The sequence below is a fragment of the Rhagoletis zephyria genome, unplaced genomic scaffold (assembly GCF_001687245.7).
Source record: "Rhagoletis zephyria isolate East Lansing unplaced genomic scaffold, Rhagoletis_zephyria_1.1 Rzeph_scaffold_01152, whole genome shotgun sequence".
NCBI classification, from domain to species: domain Eukaryota; kingdom Metazoa; phylum Arthropoda; class Insecta; order Diptera; family Tephritidae; genus Rhagoletis; species Rhagoletis zephyria.
Genome location: NW_016158236.1, coordinates 134,310 through 146,249, shown reverse-complemented (window position 1 = coordinate 146,249; position 11,940 = coordinate 134,310). Strand labels below are relative to the sequence as shown.

General features: G+C 34.8%; 1 protein-coding gene across 2 annotated transcripts in view; it reads right to left on the bottom strand.

Moving 5' to 3' along the window:
- Window positions 1-4,608: 4,608 nt before the first annotated feature.
- LOC108362956 (uncharacterized protein K02A2.6-like) overlaps window positions 4,609-11,940 on the bottom strand; it is a 90,931-nt gene continuing 83,599 nt past the window's right edge. The window contains exon 2 of one of the 2 annotated variants that reach the window (XM_017616119.1): window positions 4,609-5,079. The gene's annotated coding sequence lies outside the window, so the exon portion shown is untranslated. The remainder of the gene's footprint in view (window positions 5,080-11,940) is intronic. The other variant, XR_001847539.1, reaches the window with a different exon arrangement.

Here is an 11,940-nt window from a genome sequence, read left to right as displayed (position 1 = left end):
GTTAGCAGACGCGCCTAAACATACCGGCCCCCCTAGACGACTTGGTCGTCTAGTGTATATGACAAAAGCCGCAAATATCCGGCTCGAAGGACCATGACTAACTCAGTGAGAGGGGAGACGAGTATATTTACATGTATGTATTTATATAAAAAAAATATTTATTGGTTCAAAAATGGTGGGTAGGCACTGTGGCCAATGGCAAAGTTCGTTTGCCACCTCTGCGTAGGGATGCAAACGATGCATCGATGTTTTTGATTCATCGATAATATCGGTTCAATTTTCGATGTTTGCCATCGATGTTTGCTATTTACTAACATCGCGAAATTGACGATACATCGATGGAAGTTTTACCGATGTTTTAAACGTCGACTTTAAGGAGACTCTCCGACTTTCTTTCGGTGTGTTTGACTTCAGAATTTTTTTGTTATTTATAGGCTTATAACAATTATATTCAGACGTTTTTTATGAACAATGTTATTGAAAATCAACAAAATTTACAAAAGGTAGAAGTTATAGCTGCTATTTCGGATATCACCACTTCTCCTCAGTGACCGCGGTTGAGATTATTAGATGTGGTGATCTCCCAAATAGCAGCTATAACTTCTTACCTTTGTAAATTATTGTTGCTTTGCCACAACATTTTTCATAAAAAACGGCCCAAGCTCAATAAAATTGTTGGATTCATTCAGAATGCTAATAAAAAACAGAACCAAACACCTCTTAGAATTTCAACAAGATCAGGCCTAGGATCTTTAGGCCCGAACGAACTTACGATGGTATGCATTTTGATTCTAATCATAGAAAGGGTATAGAAAGGATAATAAAATACAGGAAAATACATTCATAATTATTAAAGTATTCAATATTACTTTAAATTTAACTAGAAATTAACAAATTGCAAAACATCGGAAACCATCGATATATCGAAGTTTCTCTGGCGATGTATTATAGACTCGATGTTCTTTTCTCCGATGCATCGAAACATCGATGTATCGATGTTACTACTCAAAATTTGCATCCCTACCTCTGCATGGTTGTAAGTCATGCAGAGTCCGCAAAATGCTCCGGAAGCAGTGTCCGGAGGCTGCAACCGACTAAGCAGAGCATACTTTGAAGTGCCATCTAATCAAAATTTAAGAAAGTTCAATTACATGGCAGTTGAGAAGTGCATGCGCAAAAGTTTCATAAATTGCATAAAGGAAATTTTTGCACATGCAGCAGTACATAGCATGTATTTAGGCGCCTGGTGTTAGCAGACGCGCCTAAACAATCATTTTCAGTGGAAAAACCCGGTTACAGACTTTTCTTTTTTTTGTTATAATATGTATTTATTTATTGAATCTTTCTTTCGAAAACAACAATAAGTTTTCAAATCTTACAAAGTACCATTAAATTTAAGATTTCTGCGGCAATGCTTAGAAATTTTGAATTTTTTAAATATATATTTATTGCAGTTGTTGCAGCTGTCGGAATGGACAGGATTCCGAGCAGCAGGATAGCTGGATATCGTGCTGGGCAGGCGGTCGAAAGGATGAGTTCCAGAGCCGCACTGCCAGGGCATATTTAAGTAATTATAATCCAGTAGGGTATGTTCGGTCGGAAAGGACAAGTTTCCCAGCCGTACTGACACTGGGTGGTCGGTCTGAAAGGACGTGTTCCAGAGCCGACATTGATATATTGCGAATATCCACATATATTATATTGCTCATAATTTGGTAATATCGGAGAAATCCTTTCTTTAATCTTCTTGCATATCTCGGGCTAAGAAGAGCCCAAGTTTTGAGCACCCCCTTGTTGTTATCCCATCTGTACAAAGGAAAAATTAATGCCATTGTAACGTAAATAAGCAAATCGTACATCTAAGCAACACCTCTTGTATGGGCGTAAAGTAGCCAAAATTTAGTCTTTACTTAATACGAAAACATATTTCGAGTAAATATATTTACTTTGTAACAACTTACAACTTTTATCACTATTGTTTTGTTCTTTAATAAATATGTACATACCCACAATTTAAACCATTAACAACTGAAATAAGAGATTTAATTTAAACTTTGGGGCGGTCGGCACGCCTCAAGTTTGAAATTTTGGATAACACATTTTTTTATGAATATTCACCAATCTAGGGGGTGCGACCTAACAAAATCCGATAAATTAAAAGAAGGGTCACCCTAATGTACATCTGAAATGTAAATTTTGACGACAGTTCAGTTTAGTTCAATTTTCCGTATCCGAAAACGCATAGAAAAAACTACTACAGGGGCCCTATTTTATACTTCGATTCGAAAATAAATTTGCTCGAATGCGGATTTTTTGTACTTGGTAACTCTATTTTCGCATTTGTAATTCTAATTTCGAATAGTATATTCGAAAATCGAAAACTGGCAACTATGTAACTCGAATTTGAATGTCAAATTCATTCGATCTTCACAAATAATACTCGTTAGCGTTTGAGCTGTAGAAACGGAATATTATTCGAAAAATGCAAGTATTTTAAAATTTTTTTATTACGTATAGCAATTATAAACGTAAAATATTTTTCAATAGGGATTCATCCAGCAAAAGCTAGCATACAAAACAAAGCCAATTTGGAGTTATGGTGGAATCTATGGAATCGCATCCAAATTTGGGTAAAGGCTACATAAAGTGCGCTGATGCTAAGCAAACTTACAAGAATTTGTGGGGACGGCTGACGGAAGAGTTAAATGGAGATGGACCACCTACACGGGATGCATCTTCATGGAAAATGGTTATTTTAGTGTGAGCCAAATAATGTTAGCTCTTAAAGCTACACCACGAGTCGCGCGTCGTATGACCTTTTAAAGTACCGTTTTGAAGGTATAACGGTTATGATAAATAGCTAATGCACCGCTCAATGAACAGTTTTAATAAAGCAAACGTAATTAAATTTTAGCAAATGTTACATTTGAACTATACTAAAAAACAACAAAAAAATATAAATTTATTTAATTTATGTAATGAAAGAGTATATTTTAAACATACGACGGCACTATGAATGCAATTTAGTTTTTTATTAACTACTATTATTATTTTTATTCACATATGTATTTAAGGCTTGGGCGCAAAAATACGTTGCGCATGTCGGAAACTGGTGGTGGCCCTGCAAAAATTAATTCACTTAATTCAATGGAGTTAAGGGCAATGTAGTTGTTGCGAATAAATGAAGCAGTAGATGGAATAGCCGGTGGTCAAAAATTCGGTGCAGGAAGAAGTGAAGCCACAAACAGCAACGGATGTGCAACTGCTCCAACCTAGGGATAAATCGATACAAGTAAATCCAAGTACATACTCGATACTTTCTCAATTTACCAAGTAGTTTTTGCTCGATACTTTTTACTGCGATCCAAGTAGGTATCGAAAAGGAAGTCAAAACCTATTATGCTTCAGTATCTTTTTTGAAAAGCAACCCATTAGAGGAATGGGAAGATAAGCGCACTACATTTCCGCAGCTATATAAGCAAGCCCGGCCATGCTTTACTAAAAGACAGGTACAACTATCAGGTATGTTCTAAAATTCGAAAATTTGAAATCGACTCGATTTCGATAATTTTCTCCATGGTTTTTAACCCAAACATTTACAATTATCGCATTAAAATGATTTATTTCATATCGCTGCTGCTTCTTTTACGGGTTTCAATTAGAATGGTCACTGTTTTCATCAGATATAATTAAAAAATATTTGGCGAGTTCAAAGTTTCGAATTTCAGAACATGCCCGTGTATCAAAATCTCGCCTTTCAGGAAAACATTTGGAAAAGTAGATTTTTTGGGGAAATATAACAAAAAAAGGAGTTATTTTCTGAAACTTATGTTATATGAAAAAACTGCATCTATTAATTTAGTAAATTTGTATCCTATTGCTTTTGTATGAAAAAATATTAGAAGATAAATAATCTTCTAAAAATTCATTTTTTTTTTGTGAAAAAAATTCAATGACTTTGAAAAATGTGCAAAATCGTAGTTATATGTACAAGTACTCGATACCTTTCCGATACTGAGTAGGTATCGATACCTTGTTTGATACAAGTACAAGAACTGATTTGAGTAATAACTTGATGGTATCGATTTATCCCTACTCCAACCACTCCGAATTATGCCATTGATTTGCTGGATAGTGCAGAACTGCCACCGTGTACTCCTCCTTCCTGTTCCCAGGCGTCACCCAATTGCAATACGGTGCGGTCCCTAACTCAAAGCAAAAGCAATCTTTTGAAAATGCAAGTGGATGGGCAAACAAAATTCCACTGAGATTGTACTCGCATTTTAAAAGACGTAAATTACAATTTAAAATCAATAGCAAAAACAAATAAGAAATCTGTGGAACAAATGGAAGAGAAAATAGAAATAGAGACAAAAACTTAAATTCGCAAAATTAAACATGAATACAAAGTAAAAAGCGACTTGGAGAGAAACAAAATTAGAATTTCAAAACCAAGACCCAAGCAACAGCTGTTAGATGTTAATACACGTATGGATTAATATACATACATATCAAATATTTGCCTATGTATGTACATATGTATACTTGAAGAAAATGTTTATGTTTATTTTTATATATAAATACATATGTATGTAATAGAACCACAAACATATTCATATATTATTCTCAAATAAATACAAAAGAAAATGTACTTATTGTGAAAAGTTCTTTAATTGCACATAGTTAGGAAAATTAAATTAGGAACGCAAGATATTTTTAATTCGATCTCGTACTGTCTGTGCCATAAATTCGTTCTCTTCTATATTGAAGTTGGCGATAAAGCTAAATTTGAGCCTTCTTCATTGATCTCAATAACAGTTGGTGGTTCAACATGGTATGTAAGGCAAATGTTATGCAGTGCTCAACAAGCATTTAAAATGTTTACTACTTGTTCGGGTGTATAATGAAGCTCTCTTCCAGCATGAAGGCAACGAAAGTGACCATTTAAAATTCCAAACACTCGTTCTATTATTGATCGCGCTTTGGTAAACCTTTCATTATATAACATTTCTGGAGAATTTTCTTCTGCTTTACGGTAAGGTGTGAGGAGCCATGGCCCTAATGGATATCCAGAATCACCTTGAAAATAGAAGATAATGCATGCAAATTTGTAATAAGCGGTACGTTTGGGAATATAAAACAGATTATATAAGAGTTTGTTACAGAGTACTGTGCTACTAACAGGATTTTTACACCATATGCATTCACATATGTAAATGGTACTTTTTTGTATGTACTCGTATGTACCATATATTACATTGTATCACAAAAGTAGCATTTACATATAGAAATACATATCGTGTAACATTGATTTAAGTGATACAAGTACATATGGATAACGTCACCAACCAATTATCCAAGATGATTTTTCTCCATTTTGGTATTGGGCTTTCATATATTGTCGTTCGTTTGAAAAGCTCCATACATGAGAATCATGAGTCGCTCCACCATAGACTCCATTTACCGCTCTTGTGATCACAAATCTAATCAAAAAATATTATGAAAAGGTATGAACAAAAACGTGTAAGTATTAAAAACTTATCCCATTGCATTGATGCTATGCTTTAGCTTCCGGTTAAAGAACAGATGTTCATCCTTTACCGGCCTAACCATCTGGATATGGGCAACATCAACAGCACCCATTATTCCTGGTAATCCAAATTTTGAGTAAAAATGGTTTTTGGCTTCACGCTTTTCTTGCTCAGTCATTTCAAATTTTATGTGCTTCGGACATAAAGTTTTTTCTATCGCATTGATCACTTCCGTGATACATTTAGAAGTCGTTGATTGCGCTAATCCTGCAAAACGTTCTTGCCCTATTTGGTGCTGATAGCCTCCTTGCCCAAGAAATTTTAGAGTAGCAACAAATTTTACTGTCGGAGTAAATGCCGTAGATCTTATAGGTGCATGAAATTTGTGATCTATGCTTCTCAACACATAATTGAAGGCTTCCTTGGAAAGCCGAAAATTTTTTATGAAGCTATAATTTCAAATTTTTTTTTAATTGCAGATATTGATCTACTGAATCGATCTAGTGAACTAAACATCAGTAATTGTTTGTTAATGATTAATTATTGTTTATAAACAAAAAATTTTATTTTTTTTCAAATTGCCACATCTTTTTTTTCTCTCAAACTTTTTTGTCTATTAGGGAATAGTATAAACTATTTTCAGTACGAGTAGCAATATGCTAAAATTCGTCGTTTTCGAGTTATGATTTTTTTTCTGAAAATGCACTTATATGATGCTAGCAGATTTTCGTGCCAGTTGAGGGCGCAAAAATTGTTGCCCATTATGATAAAGTTTCCTTGCTGGAAATTTTTTGAGGTTGCCCGATCAGAGCCAAAAGTTTTTCCCAATCGGGCTCTAATTTTGGCCCAATTGGGCCAAATTAGCGATTAGCCCAATCTACCGAAGATTTCCCCAACCAGTGCTCACAATTTGCTCAAAGTGAACATGTATACGCAATTAAAACGTTTTTATCGATAAAATCACACATACACACATCAAAATTACCTACGAAAAAAAAATATTTTTTTATTTTTTTTCTTGATAAGTTTTCCACATACAAATTTTTTGATAAAAAAAATTAGTTTTTGAAAATATGCCATTTCAAAAAAAAATTGGAAAAAATCAAAATAGTAGCTCTGAGTATTGCGCAATATTTAAGTATAATGTTATGGGGTGCACTCTACAATAATTTGAGTTATGAATTTTTTTTTTACACCGAAGTTGAGTAAAATAAGTACATTACCAATTTACAAATTTTTTAAACTTTTTTGGAATTTTTTTGATATTCAGTTTTTAGCCCATTAAATTTGTAGTATAATAAAGTGGAAGTTTAAGAGCACTGCAAAATCTGCGTTGAATTTTTTAATATTGTTTATGCTCAAAACGGCTTTTGCAGCTATTTTCATCGATAAGGAAAAAGTGCAAGAAGCCGTGAGCATAAACAATATTAAAAATCAACGCAATTTTGCAGTAGCTTAACACTTGCACTTTATTATACTCAAATTTAATGGGCTACAAAATTGCATACTCAAAAAAATTCTAAACAAAATTTTATTTTTTTTTTGAATTGTAACGTACTCATTTTACTCAACTTCGGTGTAAAAAAATTCATAACTCAAATTATTGTAGAGGGCACCCCATAACATTATACTTAAATATTGCGCAATACTCAGAGCTACCATTGTGATTTTTTCCAATTTTTTTTGAGATGGCATATTTTCAAAAACTAATTTTTTTTATCAAAAAATTTGTATGTGGAAAATTTTTCAAGAAAAAAAATTAAAAAATATTTTTTTTCGTAGGGAATTTTGATGTGTGTATGTGTGATTTTATCGATAAAGACGTTTTAATTGCGTATACATGTTCACTTTGAGCAAATTGTGAGCACTGGTTGGGGAAATCTTCGGTAGATTGGGCAAATCGCTAATTGGGCCCCAATTGTGCCAAAATTAGAGCCCGATTGGGAAAAACTTTTGGCTCTGATCGGGCAACCTCAAAAAATTTCCAGCAAGGAAACTTTATCATAATGGGCAACAATTTTTGCGCCCTCAACTGGCACGAAAATCTGCTAGCATCATACAAGTGCATTTTCAGAAAAAAAAATCATAACTCGAAAACGACGAATTTTAGCATATTGCTACTCGTACTGAAAATAGTTTATACTATTCCCTAATAGACAAAAAAGTTTGAGAGAAAAAAAAGATGTGGCAATTTGAAGAAAATCAATTTGAAAAAATTTAAAATTTTTTGTTTATAAACAATAATTAATTATTAATAAACAATTACTGATGTTTAGTTCACTAGATCGATTCAGTAGATCAATATCTGCAATTAAAAAAAAAAAATCGTTCAAATCCTTGCTTTTTTGCGGCAGTTATAAGCGATTTCATCAAAAGTTGCTATTAAGAGAGGAAAAAAGAAGCGTTCGTACTCAAAAAGAAAAAAATTCATTATTCGAAAAATTCGCATTTCTGAGCAAAAAGAAAAAATACGTGTCTCCTTAAATTGTTCAAGGAACAATCCCTGTGAGTTTTATCGCAAACTTAAATTCACTTTCCCCCGGCCTGGGTGATTTGAGATGGAATGAGCCGTATGCATTTACCTTCTTTCCGATAATTCATCAATATTAAAATTCTCTTATAGCCCTTCTTGCATTTCTCTCCATTAATTTCTTCGTCCATCCACAATGCAACAGAATCCATGTTTTGTTTGTTTTTAAAATTAATAACAATCCTTTAATATAAATTAGTTCCTTATTTGTTTTCCTTCTATGTATTTTGACGTTTGACATTCGAAAATTCTGGCACAGGGTGGTACAACTTTCGTAAACCTAGAAACTAGATCCGAAACTTTTACAGAATGCTAAAAGAAATTCGAATCGAATAACAAATTCGAATAGAATCAACCTTCGATTCGAGTTATAGAATAGGGCTTCAGTTATCATCAATGTTCGTATCCGGAAAACGTTCGAAACGTTCCAAAAAGATGATAGGTGTGTACTCGTATTGAGAGGACAAAATTCTCCAGCAGCAAAGGTTCTGAGAATTTAGAAGCATTCGCTCTCAAAGAGACGAAATAGCAACAGAAGTACGAGAACGCAAAATTTGCAAAAACTTGCAACCTTCGAAACAGGTGATCACTTGCATAGTTGCCACTGGTGATTAATTTGGCTATTTATTTTCTGTTTGGTACATTTTCCCCCGATTTGGCATATTATACAATTGAATAGTTTTCGAAAAGAAAAACCTTTTTAAAATACAAATTAATTATATCGGAATGAATAAGTTATTTTTCTTATAATTATTTGTGATATCACATGGTGACGCATTCAAAAACAAGAGTATCTCCTCCAAACACTTATCATTGATCCAAAAACAATGTAATAGATATAGCTACAGATGTAGCTTTAAAATTACAAAATTTTCATTTCAACAATCAACCTACCAAAACCGAAAACTTCAGCAAAACAACATTTCAGCATGCTGCATTTATATCTATTTTGATATATTTAAAGGTAAATTATGGTACAAACGAAAAATGTCATACGGCAACCATAGTCAGCACACACTAAAGTAAACAAACTGGAGATTAATAGCAAATTAGCGAAAAATAAACACAACAAACGTTGTGCATATTAAATTTACTCACTTTTTCATTGCATACTAGCATTAATAATAAAATTTGCAATAAATAACTTAAAAAGGCCATATTTTCTTTTGTTTATTTACAAACATGTGTTTGTGATCAGCTGATTTTCTAACTTGCAAGTTTTAGCTGGGAAAAATTTTTCCAGCAGAAATTTGCAGCTCTCTTTCACATTGTGCTCTCTCAATTTCCCCTACTTTGCAAATTTTTTGGGTACGAGAACGCAAAACCAGTAAAAGTTTTCTAAAACTTTAGATAGTTGGGCGTACGAGTACACTCCTGATGTCATTTGAAAGCAATAATTGTATTTCATTTGCTAAAGCTAAACATTTGAAAGCATGCATGCGTAGTCGGCAGTGGCTAAGCGTGCAGAGGAGTGTGCCGCTATTTGTTAGCCTCCAGAAGGTGCCGGGTTCGAATTCTGTCAGGCGCTTCCTAATTTTATTTCATTTCTTTTGAACCATGGAAAAGTATCTGTGAAGTGCAGAAGAAAATCGTATTTAACGAAAAATTCAATCAGACAAATTTCAGAAAAACTGCCGAAAACGTATCCTTTTCACCACCAATTTCGGTACTTTTCTGTACATACGTTTCTACCGCACACTTTAGTGGGAAAACGGATCATTAAAGTATCCGAAATGGAATCGGTAAACGGACAAAAATCCGGGTTTCGTCGACTTTTTTTCCGTTTTCGGATCGGTTTTCGGATTTTTTGCTGGCTGGGGCACTAATCTCGCGCTGTGATGTTGATTTAAACTCAACATTTGAAAACACATTTACATGTATGGCTGTGGCTGTGTGCAAAGACGCTTGATACAATTGGTTGCTGCCAAGAGGGTCCGGGTTCAATTACCATCAGACGGAAAATAAAATTATAATTTTTTTCCTTCTTACTTACGAAAAAGCATCTGTGCACTTCATAAAGACATATTTTATAACGTACATACTCAAATTTATAACGAGTGGGGTTGGTGCTCTTTCATATGCGCATTTTTTTAAATTTAGCACGTTTTCTTTTTTAATTCTAAAATTTGTTCCCTCAGTGTACCTTTCGGGGCCATTTTCGCGTTGAGACCCGCCCCGGAGGGGAACTTGATATCTCTGTCTAGATATATCGAGCCCTAATCGCCAAAATAACGTAAGCGCCTTTTTTTTATATTTTCTTTTTGGTGCAGAAATATTCCTAGAGCATCTAGATGCATTTGGCGGTTAGGGCTCGATATAATCTGTTCACCGATGGCTCCAAACTGGAACGCGGAGTGGCAGCAGTCGTTTTCTCCAAAGGCCTGGAATAAAGAAGATCAATCCATCTGCCCGATTTTGCAAGTGTTTTTCGGGCTATATCTGAAGGCCGCCGTCTTTAGAACAAAGTGGTTTACGTCACTGCGAGCGTCTTTCACAACAAGGTCGAAACTGATCAAAAGTGTAGGACTCTGTTAAACTCAGTAAGTAGTCAGTTCGACAAGGATTTAGTTTGGGTCCTTGGTCATCGCAACATTCCAGAAAACGATGCAGCAGACGAGTTAGCCGGAGGGGGTCTACATTGGACTCGATGCAGGAGTGGAACTTACCACCAATATGAACCCTGTATAAAGAAATCTTTATCCACATTCTTTAGAAATCGGTTGAAAGGTGGCGTAGGCGACAGGTTGCCGAACATCAAAATTTCATCAAAACCATGTGGCCCGCGTAGAATCCTAAGAGAGCACATAACTTATTATTAAAACCCAGACCTGACGTTGCGAGGCTAGTAGCGATTCTTACTGGGCACTGGCCGGTTGGCAACCACGCGAGAAAGCTGGGCATTTCCTACAACGACTTCTATAGAAGCTGCAGAAACAAAAACGAACAGGAAACAGTAGAACACCTTCTTTGCAAATGTCCCGCGTTAATGACGACCAGAAATACCATAGGAGCATATGAGTTCGCATCGTTCAGAGAATTCTCTAATATAAGCCCCAACCAAAGTGTATTAAAACAAGTAAGAAATTCTAAGTTCGGGCGGAGCCGAACATTAAATACCCGGCGCAAGTATTAAATATATGTTTTCCACCTTTCCGAAAGCTACCGCTACATGATAAGCCGGGGTGTATAAATTAAACTAGGTAAACTAGCGTCCTTAAATTTCGAAATATTGAAATTTCAAGCATTACTAAAATTTACCGTTATATGAAAAGCGGCCGTAATTTTAGTCTGATTTCAACAATTTTCAATGGTTTGCTTTTATGTGGCAAGCACAATAACCATACCGAGTTTGGTACAAATTGCTAGAACGGTTAGCGAGATACATATTCGTGATCATAAGTGGGCGGTGCCACGCCCATTTTCCAAAATTTATCATAAACGTATTTCCTGGCCCTACCGTTATATGGGATGTGGGCGTGGTTATTGTCCGAATTAAAAAAATTTCGGCCATTTGGTATGGTGTACCAAGGCCAACAACTGTGCCAAGTTTGGAAGAAATTGGTGCAGCGGTTACCAAGATATACACATGTAACCATAAGTGGGCGTGGCTACGCCCATTTTCCAAAAATTTATAATATTCTTATTTTTTGTCTAAAAGTTATTGCAAATGTCAATTTTGAGTGAATAATCTCCAGTAGTTACTAAAATATCGCAGTTTTCGTATTTCTGAAAATTACCGTTATATGGGATGTGGGCGTGATTATTGACCGATTTAAAAAATTGTCAGCCATTTGGTATGGTGTACCAAGGCCAACAACTGTGCCAAGATGGGAAGAAATTGGAGCAGCGGTTACCAAGATATACACATGTAACCATAAG